The following is a 12370-nucleotide window of genomic DNA, read 5'->3' as shown; positions in this document are numbered from 1 at the left end:
AAAGCCCCTTACTGAGTTCTTTCAAATCTAATTGTGTTAATTTTAAATCCTGTATGTGCTAAATAGGCAAATTATCTGCTTTGAATCTAACATTGTCTTCACTTTCCCAGTATTTAAATAAAATACATATTGTGTTAGAATGTTTAAAACATATATCCTAGTTAGAATATCTAAAACAATGCTGAATAATAATGGAGATAATATACTTCTACTTTTATGCATAACTTAATTTTAGTTAATGAGAATGCAGGTGGAGTTTCACCTGACTACATGTGCAAATAAAATTCTTTGTTTTGTTGAGTTTCCTTCTGTTTTCAAGTGTTGTTTCTTCTAGTCCCAGTTTATTAGTCATAAATTCTTTTTTAATTTCTTTGAGATATAATTAATATATCATAAAATTTTGCTTTTGGAACTGTCCAATTTAATAGGTTTTAGAATAGTCATCAAGATGTGCAACCATCACTATTATCTAATTCAAAAACATTTTCATCACTTTCAAACTATTAATTAGTAGTTACTCCCCATTTCCCACTTCTCCCAGCCCCTGTCATTCACTAATTTACTTTCTGTCTCTGTGGATTTGCCTATTCTGGACATTGCACGTAAATGCTTTCTTATTTAATTCAGCCTTTTATTGCCAACTTTAAAGATTTTTCTGAATTCTGATTCTATTTAGATTACATGAGCTATTAATTTTGCACTGTTAGATAGGTGATTAGTTTTATAAGTATGCCTCTGTGTATTAAGTTATTAATAAACTTCAAACACAAAGGTGTTAATTATTTGCTCAACTTCTATGGAGAAACCATTTGTTACATTTGCATAACAAGTTCAAAATTTATTCATCTTTAGAATCTTCTTGTCTGTGTGCCTATTTTGCCTTCAAGTATGTCCTGAAAGACTAAGTGATTAAAGTGAAGTATCTCAAGGATGGAAAAACAAACACAACATGCACTCACTATTAAATTGGAACTGACCCATCAGCATCATGTGCACAGATGGAAGTAAAACTCAATGGAAATCAAGCAGGTAGGAGGTGGGCAGAAAGAATGGGTGAAATCATACCTAATGGGTACAAGGTACACTATCCGGGTGATGGACATGCTTATAACTTTGACTCAAGCAGTACAAAAGCAACCCATGTAACTGAAACATTTGTACCCCTGTAATATTCTGAAATTAAAAAAAAAAAAAAGACTAAGTGATTAGCTACACATACAATGCACTGCCTCTGCTATACCAGCAAAACACTGCCAAATGCCAAAATTAGAAATTTTTGGCAAGGTTTGTTCTAAGTCACTACATACTCATACTAAGTAATGTATTCTTTTCTGTTTGTGAATAAACCATCCCTTTCATAGTGCAGTCCAGAATCTTTGATGGTAAGACCCATAGTTTCCAGAACAAAGCCTTTTAAAAAATTAAATTATTCAAGTTTTTCCTTGCTCTAAATCTGTAAATTTTCTTTTTATCATAATATTTGAAAAATCACAGACAATGTAGCAATTGCTAAAACTACACTTTAGTGTCTGCTGGAGTGTAAACACTCCAGCCAGCTAGAGTAAAAGTAAAAGGGATTACAGTATAATTTACATACATGTATCAAGTTGATGGTAGTTCTGGAACCAGAGTTTATGGAAACTTTCATATTGAATTTTATTATAATTAATAATTCAGTTTTCTATTCTTCTCCCAAATATTAGATTGTTATATCATGAAAGACAAAGAGTCATGGACTAACAATAACATGTGAGGTAAGGATTTCACAAATATCTGTATAAGGATTTATAATTAGGGTGGTCACAGATTCGAAAACATTTTTGAAATCTTGTTAAGGGCATGTGTATGCAAATCTGAAAATATGTAAACAAGGACACCTTTACTTCAGGTGAGGCTAATGAATATTTCATGAATTCTTGAGTGACAAAAACTTTCAGGGACACTGCTTTCTCCGATTTCAATGCTTAGATACAAGACACATTGTATGTGTCTTGCAATAACTACTTATTGCAAGCTTTTGTCTTTCACTACCTAATTAATGGGAAATAAAGACAAACCTAGATAGGTTCAATTACTAAATAAAATGACAAATATCATAACTAGCAAAAAGAAAGTTTGTAATAGTGAGTATAAGGCAAACTTTGTGGTTTTTTAACCTATATTTGCAGGAATATTTTAACATAAATATAAGTTTTATTTTGATAGGAATATTTATCTTCTATTTATGAATATCATGGACAGAAATTGCTTCAAAACAGAAGAAAGGTAAATCCTTAAAATATTCAATTCTAGAATGTGTTCATGACCTTTTATGCCTTGTGCCACATAATGAATTATTCATAGAATATTGGCAACTATGTGACATAAAGCCTTATACACAGTGGATCAAAACATTGAGCTGGGAGATGAAAAATTTTCATTCTCTTTTTGCTTCTGCCACTAGCTGTGTGACTCAGGCTGATTCATTCTTTCACTCACTCATTCACTCGACACACTTTTATGAAACTTTTGCCCTGTGCTGTACACTCTACCAGGAAATGCAATACAGTAGTTAACAAAACAAATGTCCCTGATTTCACAAAGCTTGCATTCTAATCACCTAACCTCTGTCAAGTCATCTACCTTCTAGTCAAGACATGAAATTCTAGTTTCAATTCAATTGTTAGTGCATAGTTTCTCATAATAGCTTCTGATAATCTTTTGTATTTTTGTGGTAACAATTGTAATGTCTCCTGTTTCTGGTTTTATTTATTTTTGTCTTCTCTCTTTTTTTCTGTTGTCTAGCTAACAGTTTATTGATTTTCTTTATCTTTTAAAAAAAACCCAACTTTCCATTTCATTGATCCTTTGTATTTACTTTTTGTATCTGTTTTATTTATTAATAGTTCTGTTCTGATTCTTATTATTTCTTCCCTTTTGCTAATTTGGGTTTGGTTTGTTCTTGCTTTTCTTAATGTCTTGAGGCACATCATTAGATTGTTTATTTGAAATCTTTCTACTTTTTTAATGTAGGTATTTATTGCTATAAAATTCCTTCTTGACACTGCTTTTTCTGTATACCATAGGCCTCTTTCACCACTCTTGTTCAACACAGGACTGGAAGCACTAGCCAGAGCAATCATGCAAGAGAAATAAATGAAAAGCATCCAAATTGGAAAAGAGGAACTCAAATTGTCCTTCTATATAGATGACATGATCTTATACTTAGAAAAACCTGAAGACTCCACCAAAAAACTCTTAGATCTGATCAACAAGTTCAGCAAAGTTGCAGGATACAAAATCAACATAAAAATGAGTAGTTATTTCTATACACCAATAATGAACTAGCTGAAAAAGAAATCAAGATGGCAATCCTGTTTATAATAGCTACAATAAAAAGATAAAATATCCAGGAATAGATTTAATAAAGAAGGTGAAATATCTCTATAGGGAAAACCATAAAACACTAATGAAAGAAATTAAATATGACACAAACAAATGGGAAGACATCCCATACTCATGGATCAGAAGAATTTAATATTGTTAAAATGATCTACAATTGTTTAAAGCAATCTACAGACAAAATACAAATGACATTTTTTTCACAGAAATCAAAAAATCCTAAAATTCCTATGGAACCAGAAAAGAGCTCAAATAGCTAAAGCAATCCTGAGCAAAGCTGGAGGCATCACATTACCTGACTTCAAAATATATCGTAAGGCTATCGTAACCAAAACAGAATTGTATTGGTGTAAAAATACACACAGACCATGGAACAGAATAGAGACACCAGAGATCCAGAGATAAATCCACATATTTAAACTCAACTCATTTTTGACAAAGGCACCAAGAACATACATTGGGGAAAAGACACCCTCTGCAATAAATGGTATTGGGAAAAATGTATATTCAATATGCAGAAGAATGAAACTAGACCCCCATCTCTCAACATATACAAAAATCAACTCAAAGTGGATTAAAGCTGCAATACCCAATCCCCAGGCCACAGACCAGTACCAGTCTGTAGCCTGTTAGGGACTAGGATGCAAGCTCTTCTGTCACCCCTCTCCACCCCTTTATCCACTGGAAAAATTGTCTTCCATGAAACTTAGGAACCAGGGGCCCACACAGCAGGAGGTGAATGACAAGAGAGCCATTCTCCAGAGCTTGCATCACTGCCTTAGATCTGTCTTCCCTCTCCTCCAACCTACGGAAAAATTGTCTTCCATGAAACCAGTTCCAGGAGCCAAACAGGTTGGGGACCACTGAATTAAAGACTTAAACAGAAAACCCGAAACTATAAAACTACTATAAGAAAACATAGGGACAATACTTTAGGACATTATTCTAGGCAAGTGTTTTATGGCTAACACCTCAAAAGTATAATCAACAAAAACAAAAATAGACAAGTGGGACTATTGTAATCTATAAAGCTTCTGCATGGCAAAGGAAAAAAACAAGAATGAAGAGATAAATCACAGAATGGGAGAAAATATTTGCGAACTATTCATCCAACAAGGGATTATTTTTTATTTATTTTTATATTTTTCCTCCTTCCCCCTCCTCCAACAAGGGACTAATATAAGGAATTCAAGTAACTGGACAGCAAATAATAATAATAATCTCATTAAAAATATGGAAAGGATCTAAATAGACATTTCTCAAAAGAAGAGATACAAATGCCAACAGGTATATGGAAATGCTTAACATCACTAATTATCAGGGAAAAGCAAATTAAAACCACAGTGAGGTATTATCTTACCCCTGTTAAAATGGCTATAATCAAAAAGACAATAAACAGATGCTGATGAGCATGTGAAGAAAAGGGAATTCTTATAACTGTTTGTGGGAATGTAAATTTGTACAGCAACTATGAAAAGTGATATGGATATTTCTCAAAAAGCTAAAAATAGAATTCCAGAAATATCGCTACTAGGCATTTACCCAAAAGAAAGGAAATCAGTGTATTAAAGTTTACCTGCACCCTCACGTTTATTATAGCACTATTTACAATAGCAAAGATATGGAATCAACCTAACTGTCTATCAATGAATGAATAGATAAAGAAAATGTGGAATATGTACATGATAGAATATTATTTGGCCATAAAAAGAGTAAAATACCGTTATTTGCAGCAATATAGATGGAACTGGAGGTCATTATGTTAAGTGAAATAACACAAATACACAAAGACAAATATCATGTGTGCTCACTTGTATGTGGAACTAAAAAGCTTGATCTCGTGGAAGTAAAGAGTAGAATGGTGGTTACTAGAGACTGAGAAGTGTATGTGTGTGCGTGTGTGCGTGTGTGTGTTTATGTGTGTGTGTGTGTGTGTGTGTGTGTTGGGAGAGGGGAATGAAGAGAGATTGGTTAATGGGTGCAAATGTACAGTTAGATAAAAGGAATAAGTTCTAATGTTTGATAGCAGAGTAGAGTGAATATAGCTAACAATGTACTGTATATTTCAAAATAGTGACAAAAGAGGACTTGAAATGTCCTCAACACATGGAAATGATAAATACTTGAAGTGATGGATATCCCAAACACCCTGACTTTATATATTCTGTGCATGTAATAAAATATCACATATACCCCATAAATGTGTATAAATATTATGTATCAATATACTAATGAAGTGAAATAAAATAAAAATAATGAAGTAAAATAAAAATAAAGTGAAACAAAGTGAAATAAAATAAAATAAGTGAAAGCTGGCCAATTTGACTAAAATTTGGTGAGGGAGATGGGAGACAGAAGCTAGATGAAGATAAGGGCAATGTTGTGTTCTGACACCTGATTTCTTATACCTGATTACTGAATCAGCTCCCAGGAAGAAATGTACAAATTTGCAAACAATTTACAAAAAATATTGAAACATACAATACTGTTTGCTGTAAATTCCCTGTAGTCAACTGATCCTCACAGAATGATTTTGTTGATTTTTGCTAAACTCTTATGTTCACAGCTAACCCATGACTACAATTAACAAATAAGTGTAGCTTCAACATTAATGTTGGATGATATTTTCATTTCCGTTAACAAGCAAGCTTAAAGTAAAACAATGAAGATGTACAACTGAGGCTTATTTGTTGGCCAGTGCCATGAGGACCTCTTTGTTGAATCATATAATAGTTTTTCTACCCAGAAAGAATATTTCTTAATTTTTTGTGATATTCACAATGTAACAGGTACAGATATGACACTTTTTAAATTCAATCTGTTTTATTAACACTTTCTTTATCACTTTCTCAAGTCTACACAGTCAACAAAACACTAAATCAAATTCTGATTTTTAGCATTTGTCACCTTCTGTGGTGTAAATCTTCCCACAGTGGCCAATTTCAAACTACCAGCATAACATCACAAAACGCTGAGTTGGGAAGAGCTGTCAGTAACACTCCATCAAATGGTATTTTCATGACACAGACACAATAGATGTAAATAACTTCAAGATAATAAAATATAATCAAATAATTAGGAAGTGATGAATTTTGAGTATTTATTACTCTTGTTTTTAACATAATAGATTTAATTTTAAGTTTGTATAATTATTTTTTAATAATTTCTTGATCTAACAACCAGCTTACAAAGTTCCTGAAAGTTTAGCTTTTGCAAGCTGGTACAAGCCAGCTCCTTCACACTATTGAGCAGGGGCCATGTGATACAGTGCCTCACAGGCTGTATTAAGAATATTTTATGCCAAGGTAAGTCAAGAGAAAGTTGTTATGTGTTTTAAACATTTAAAAGTGGAATAACAAGAGGAATCAAACCTACAAAATTATAATTAGTTTATTTAATAAATTCTTGTTGATCATTTAGTATTTCAACAAAACAGGAGAGTTTAGAACCATGGTTTGATGACAGTTGGGAATTTTTACATTGCAAATGCAATAATATCATCTGGTTAGAACCAGATGATATTTTAAAAATCCCTTCCAGCTTGGTTATTCTATGATTCACCATGACTACACCAACTGTTGGAAATATGAGAGTATAAGACTCATACAGCTGATGCTCCATTAGAGAGATTATTAGAATAACTGATTATTCAAGCCCCATAGTTTTAGCAGAAAGCATACTGATCTCAGATCTGATAAGCTGCTTTGCAAAGTCCAAAATCTGATAATTTGGTACAATTTAAAAAATCAGTAATGCAGAAAATAAGATGGTACCCTTGGGTTTCCAGTACTAAGCTAAAAGTGTATGAATGGTGCATATAAAACAGTGAAAATAAAATTTGTTTTATTGCTATAAAGCTAATGAAAAAGTAGTTTAGAAAAAGAAATGAGGCCATCACAATATTTGCAGGTACATGCACTTCCCAGCAGAAAAACTTAAAGGAAAGAAAGAGAGAGATAAAATCACTCCCAGTGAAAAGGTAGCCTAACCAAACTTGACATATTGCTAAATGCTTAGGGGAAAAAAATTAAAGTGCAGAATTAAAAGATGTAATTTCTATACCTGTGACACTAGTAAATTGGTTGTTTTCAGTGTAGCCCTCAGAAGTGGTTTGATGAGAGCCAAAGTGTCTTTTGGCTTGTGAGACTAAGCAATAAATTGTTCAGCCAGCATGTTCTCCCTTTCCAAATCCATAGAAGCTTTTCATTACACTTGCAGTGACAGTTGGTTAACAAGTCTGGACAGTGAAACTAAAAACTACTCTTATTAAAAGTTTAGAGCTCTATTGAAAGTGTTGAAAAGAACTTGGAAAGTGTTCTTTGTAGTAAAATAATATTGTAAATGGCTAACCACAAAACTGTGGATCTAAGAGATATCATTATTCCTTTCTTTTCTTTTTAATTGGGGAAGCATAATGATTAAAGAGGAAGTCTCAAGAGAAGTAATTGAAAATTTATTTAGCTTTCTTTAAATTTTATTAAAATGTGATACTTTCTTGCATTTTTGAGTAAATATTCTAGAGAATGCAGAGTTAAATTAGCCTACATATTTATCACAGCTTATCTATATATTTAAAAATCTTATTTATGGCATCTGTTTTTACATTCTTTATTGATCTATATAAGGAAAGGGGAGCATAGTAAGTTTTTCGTGTTGAAAACATTGTTGTTGGTAAAGGAGCCACTAATACAAATTCATTGTTACCCACTGACAAATATAGATATCTAATATAACATACTAACACAGAGAAATAGATGAGCTAACTTCAAGCATAAAACCTAAAAGTAGAATGAATTAATTTATATAAATGATTGAATATTGAATTACCATATTCCAAAACACTTTTTCTGTGTAATATTGTATACCATTTGTTAAAAAATAATTACTAATGTGATATAGTTCATTACAAGAAAGTTTGCTCTTCATAGTCTTTAATTATGTGATGCATCAAATTATTTCACCCACTTGTAATGTACCTATGTAATATGTACATATACTCTCACAAGTTTTCATATATACTATAATAATTTCTTAACAATCACCCAAATTCTACTCTGTAGTACCTCTTTATTTGGTATCATAGACTAGCAGAATTCTACCAATTTTCTTTAGAATTTCTGTTTTCCAAAAGTCAGATTCAGAAAGAGAATGATGGCATATACAGGTTCTTAATGAGCACACAGCTGTGAGCTATCTTCCTACCTTTGAAATAATAGCTAGAGCGGAAAGCTGATTATGGGAAGAATGGTAACAAGTAGTTGTATCCACAATTTTATTTTGAAGAACCTTGTTATGAGTTATATAGCAGAGTAGTTTCCTAGTTTGTGCCTCTGTATTAACATAAAAATCTACTGAGGAACAATGGGACTATTAATAGTATGTTAAGGCTTATAAAACCAGCTTGCATAAAAGATAAGGATATATACTGCTTACAAGGTCAAATATGCTTCAAATATATGAGAAATTATTAAAATTTGGGTTATCTTCTGCAAAATCACTAAATTGGGCATAATAATAGCAATTTATTTTGTGATACCAAATAAATAAGAAAATCCATGCAACATGAACTATATTCAGCAGATAACAAATGTCCAAGAATGGTGACTATGATGAAGAAAACAGTTTAGTTAAAATGTTGTACTAAATATAAGTCTTTGAAAGTACCTTTTAGGAGTGTTATACCATTTGACCTAGTACTTTCCACAGTGAGAATCTTTTTCTAAGGAAATAATTAGATATGTGCACCAAGATTTGTATGTAATAATTTCCATAAAAGTTAATTAGGATAAATTGTTAGCAATCTACATATTTAAAAAAGAGGAATCATTAGGTCAATCATAAGTCATTTATAAAATGAAACATCATGCAAACATGATAAATGATGCTACATAACAATATAGAATGACAGGGTACATTTTTCATAGTATATTATTAAATGGTAAAATTTATATGTCTAGAATTAGTTAGCTATGTTTTGAACTTATATAAATAATATATACCTGATATTTATATTTTTAATTTATATATGAATTTTACATATATAGTAAAAAAATATGTACCTAAAATGAACAACTGTATCTAGGTGGTGATTTCTTGTGTCTTTTAATCTTTATTTACATTTTTCTTCTTTTCTGAATAGTTCAAATTTTCTATGTGGCTATGCATCATTTTTATAATGTTACTATCAGTTGAATGATCTACTGAAGGACTTTTTTATAGTCACTAATAGAACTAAGAAAGGTATTTAGTGAAGTACATTGATGCAATATGATGGAGGTTCTGAAAGATCCCAGAATCATAAATTAGAGATGTAGCCAAAGCTGGAGTGAATGCCTTATCCAGACTCTGGGAATTATAGGGCCAACTTTAAGTATTGTTATAGGCCACAATTTATCTAAGATTGACCCAAACTGGGTATTCAAGCAGTTTAAGACACTAGTACACTAAATCAAGCAAGCACTTCTTGGACAAGCTTGTTATACGAGATGATCTTGATTATCGTTAATGCCTTAAAATCTACAACTAGAGAATGTGGTCCTCTTTCCATGTCCGGAACAACTGAAGGGGAACACTAACATAAAGAGGTCAGCGAGTGGGTATGTGAATCCAAGCAGCAGATGGGTCTGGTGGTCTTCAGCAGGTGCTCATTTACATATTTTTGCCATAACTCCCTCTCCCTTCCCCCAACATGGCAATGTGCTCTGGCTTGAATGCACATTTAGACCAGAAGCTTTTGGTTTAGTGAAAAATATACTGAAATATAGAGTCTTAGGTTTGGTTTATTGTTCTGGCCCTTATGCTAACTACATGCACAGTCCTTAAACATGTCCCTTAAACTTTGTGAATGCCCATACCCTCAACCAGATATCCTGGTCATACTAGTCATACAGAGATAAAAGGCAACTAAATGAAAAATTGTGCTTGGAAGGATTTGGGTTTCACGCCAAGTCACTGATAATTTAAGAGCCCAAATTTTGGGAAGAAGCAGAATGGTGTAGTGGGCAAAGCGACAAAGATTAGGGGTCAGAAGACTTTGGTCCTCTCCCAGTGACTAATCATACATAGTAGAACCTTCACTACATGTACTTTCTTCCATCCTTAATTTACCTGTGTGCCAAATGTGGGTAGAAGAAAAGAGGAAGGGACAGCAGGAGTTAAGTCCCACTATCTTTAAAATCATGGCCGGGCGCTGTGGCTCACGCCTGTAATCCTAGCTCTTGGGAGGCCGAGGCGGGCGGATTGCTCAAGGTCAGGAGTTCAAAACCAGCCTGAGCAAGAGCGAGACCCCGTCTCTACTATAAATAGAAAGAAATTAATTGGCCAACTGATATATATATAAAAAATTAGCCGGGCATGGTGGCGCATGCCTGTAGTCCCAGCTACCCGGGAGGCTGAGGCAGAAGGATCACTCGAGCCCAGGAGTTTGAGGTTGCTGTGAGCTAGGCTGACGCCACGGCACTCACTCTAGCCTGGGCAACAAAGTGAGACTCTGTCTCAAAAAAAAAAAAAAAAAAAAAAAAAAAAAAAAAAAAAAAAAAAAATCTTATTCAACTATAAAATACTTTGATCCTATTCTACAATATAAGTATGTTGGATTTTTTTTGAGAAAAGTAAATTTATATTGAAATTTTAAATTATATCATATGCTTTATATATAATAGAACATCACTGACACAAAATAATATATAATGGGACATACTATTGAATGCATATTTTGCCAACACACTTTATGATTAGAAAATAATTGATTTATCCCTTAGATGAATATTATGTTTTACTTTTCACTCTAGCTAAATATAACAGTTCTTTCTTGCACATAAAATTTTCCTATATCATTATTAGCATAAATTTTTGTCATTGTGATCCTCTCAGACAGCAGAAATAATATCTAATTTACTCTTTAGAGTACTAATAGATCTTTTGAAATAGTAGACTAAATAAATATTAAAATTGAAAAAGACTATTCAGACTAGTTTAAACCTGTTTTGTTGAATATGGCGAGTATATTTTTTAATATTTGTGATTTATTTTATTCCTTTCAAATATCATCCCCTTATAACATATCTCATAAAATCAAATTAATTATGAAAAACTTCTCCTCAGCAAATTAATAGAATCACCAACCTAATTATTTTTATTCTAGAATGCAAAAAAATGAGTAGGTTCAAATACAACACAGGTGAATCATTTTGAAAATGAATTATGTCATCTTAAAGGATATCTTTTGTGTTGCATTTTTATTTTTGAGAGATGAAAATAAATCATATTCAAAGGTGACAAACCCTTTGCCACAGATTTTTTGTTGTGATAGAAATGCATTCCCATCCCTGAAAGAAAATAGTGATGAGATTCTGAAATCTGAACAAGTTATCAAGTTTTCAAGAAAGTATAATGCATTACAATAAAAATACTTACAGGAAAAGAAATGCTCAAAAATCTTGTGAACAATACATTTTTTTTGCACTAGTTGCTTCAAATCCAAAGAAAATCAAGGGCCTTTCTGTTACTTAGCCTTAAATATTTTCTGAAGAACTGAGTGTCTAAACTTTTCAGAAACCCAATCTCCAGACAGCAATTGAATTGGTTTTTAAATTTCTAAAATTGACATTGAGAGAGGCCAAATCTGTCAGAAGTGATAGCATTTTCAATGTTGATGTAAAAGTCAATCTTATTACTTCAGTAAATGATTTAATATGCTTGTGCATAAGTGCAATGAAAGAGAAATAATTTAATTATTATATAAATGTAAAATGTTTGCCATTAGCTCTCTTAAAAGACTAGGACAAAATTGATGCATAAATAATTACATCAAAGGTTGCAAATCAATTTCCCATGGTCACCCATCACTCAGTTAAGAGGACCAAAAGACCACATTTGAGCACCCCCTACTCATGTGGGCATTTCATGTTTTCTTGTTTTTCAAATTAATCCTGACAGATAGCCAGCTTTTAAAACTTACTTCCTTCTGAAGCATAAGAAACAGGCCTAA

This window comes from Microcebus murinus, chromosome 9, assembly GCF_040939455.1.
Source record: "Microcebus murinus isolate Inina chromosome 9, M.murinus_Inina_mat1.0, whole genome shotgun sequence".
NCBI classification, from domain to species: Eukaryota; Metazoa; Chordata; class Mammalia; order Primates; family Cheirogaleidae; genus Microcebus; species Microcebus murinus.
This window is presented reverse-complemented; position numbering follows the sequence as displayed.